Here is a 2641-nt window from a genome sequence, read left to right as displayed (position 1 = left end):
ATTGAATCTCTTCCCTATGCTGGATGCGAAGATCTAAGTCAGCCAAGAAGACAAATTCCAGTGGCTTTGCAATCAGAGAACCAGCAACACCAAAGAAGCCACTGAGGCTGGAGTGTGGATTTGCCCCCAGTGGCATGTCCTGGCTCTTCTGGGGAACTCAAGTCGCTGAAGACCAAAGAATATGGGGGACTCTATGATGTTCCATAGGCTGCTCTAGCTCATTCTGCAGAAGCCAGTAGTCCTGTGAATTTCATAATGTACACTTCTCTCCAGAGTGTCCAGAAATACTTTGACACTTTCCGGATGGACTCAAGTTCACTTTCATTTTCTGTCCTGTGCTGAAATAAGAAGTAAGTTTAAACTCCCCTCCCATCCAGGCTGCCACATAACATTGAGCAGAGTTCCCTGTCCTAGACAGTAGGAGTTTGGGGGAGAATGGATCCATGTATATGTATGGCTGGGTCTCTTTGCTGTGTACCTGAAACTATCACAGCATTGTTAATCGGCTATACTCCAATATAAAATAAAGAGTTAAAAAAAAAAGAGAAGTAAGTCTAAGCAATGGGAGATAAGCTCTCTCCTTGCAAATAGATGCCTACGACACTACTAAAAAAATCTGGTAAAGCAATTATACTCTAATAAAGATGTTTAAAAAAAAAATCTGCATAGCAAGCTTGATGCTAATAGCTTTCAGTTATGCTCGCCTAATGATGCCCAAGCTCTTACAGATTCATTATGAGCCCTCTCTGCTTCCCTTTTATTACTATGCTGTCATTTTTTTTTTAATTAGTAATGCTTTGGATTCAACATATAACTTGATGGGTACCATCAAAGGAACACTCGTCAAAAGTTCTTTTCTCAACAAGGTCAAGATTGTTCCCATTATTGTTTATAATAGCTTTCATGTTCGTCTGAATTTTGTTTCCTTTTCTTAAAATCTATGAAAAGTTGTATTTTTATGCTCTTGGATTAATTATAATTACATCACGGGTACCAGTACTTAGTTGCGCCTTTAATCTAGGCTGGGGGTTTTGTGTTTCTCTATATCTCACACAGTGCTGAACATAATTCTTTGGTGGGATAAGAAGCTAGAGTACATGTGGATACTTAAGGAGGTATTGATGGAGTCATGGAGTAGTATCTTCCTATTAGCTAAAATCTAACAGATTTAATGTTTGCTTTTTTAAAAAAGACCATTTCCTGAACTCATCTTCTGTTTTTCACTGTTTGTAGTGAAAGTCTGGACTTTGTCCAGACTCTCCCTCACCGATGTATGTTACTGATGAGAGGCACCCCAGCCCAGCTTCGAGCCTCACTCACCCTGGTCATCTCAGGGTGTCCATACCTGCATCGTCTTCCAGTGACCAAGCCCACAGTGCTTTCATCTTCCTCTGTGTGTAATGCATAGCCATCCACATGCATACTCAGTCTGTGCTTTGAGGCATAGGAAATGGAATTTTAAAATGCAATAACCCATTCCCACAAGAAAAGGGTTTAAAGTATCCCTGCCAATAATGACAGCTTTCCCTCTCCATCTCTTTGCAGGCATGCCTGGCTGTGAAGTACACGTGCACCCTGATTGTCTCTCTGGTTCATATAGAGACGCAGTGCATTAACTAAAGCCTGAGAATGGAGCCCATTTCTACTGTTAACCATTTATTAAGTCAACAAGTAACTAATGACGACACTCTTCTTTCTAATGTGCAGCAGTTTTATGCATTTAGCGGTATTATTCTTTGAACAGATGTGTCTTTTCAAAGCTGTCTTCCTTTCCTAGGAACAGAGGATTTCTTAATTGTATGCTTGTAAGCTGCTTCAAAAGGTGTCTCTGAACACACCACTGAGATCCTTCCTTACAGAGGGCCCAGTGATATGCAAACCAACCCATCATCAGGATGTGAACAGCCAGCTCCCCACATCAAGCACCCAATTAGCTCGTATTCTTTTGCTAAACGTACTCCTCAGCCAATGCAGTGAGCCTCAATGCTTTGATTTGGAAGCCTTAGAAATACCTGGGAGTTATTTGAATGTGGCAGTATCAGAACTACAAAAGATAAGCAGGAAGCATTTCACAGCCCGTCAGCAAACTGTAGGATTTGAGAGCAGACACCCAGGGTTGTATCAAATTCCCTCCACGTTAATGTTTTGAATAACCAAGCTCGTTAGCCAGGTTTTTGCTCAGCACTTCCCTTTATCGATAAAAAGGAGCATTCACAAAGAATCAATATCTAAAGTTCATCAGGCAGCTGCAATTACTTTTATGATGTCCTCAATGCCAAGCTTTAACAAAGAAAACCTCGCTTCTATACTCTGAAAGGCACCGATAGATGCTGGCAACCACATTGATAGCACTTTTTCCTCAAGAAGTATAATAAGCTCTTGGGTCACCTTCAAAATATGCTTACGTTCTTTCCCTGGAATAGAGTTACTGTGAGGTATCAAGTGACTGAAAAAGCAAGGAGAAGAAATAAAATGATTGCTCAGCAGGAAAAGCGTGATGGTGGTGTTCCAGCCTGCCTCTCCGCCAGAGCAAAGGTCATGGAAATTCAGCGTGAGCCCAAGTGGGTCTTCAGCAGCAGACACCATGAGCGCGATCCTGGCACAAGTGGTGTTTGTGTGACAGCTGCATATACGGGCTCCA

This window comes from Orcinus orca, chromosome 15 (genome assembly GCF_937001465.1).
Source record: "Orcinus orca chromosome 15, mOrcOrc1.1, whole genome shotgun sequence".
Taxonomy (NCBI): Eukaryota; Metazoa; Chordata; class Mammalia; order Artiodactyla; family Delphinidae; genus Orcinus; species Orcinus orca.
This window is presented reverse-complemented; position numbering follows the sequence as displayed.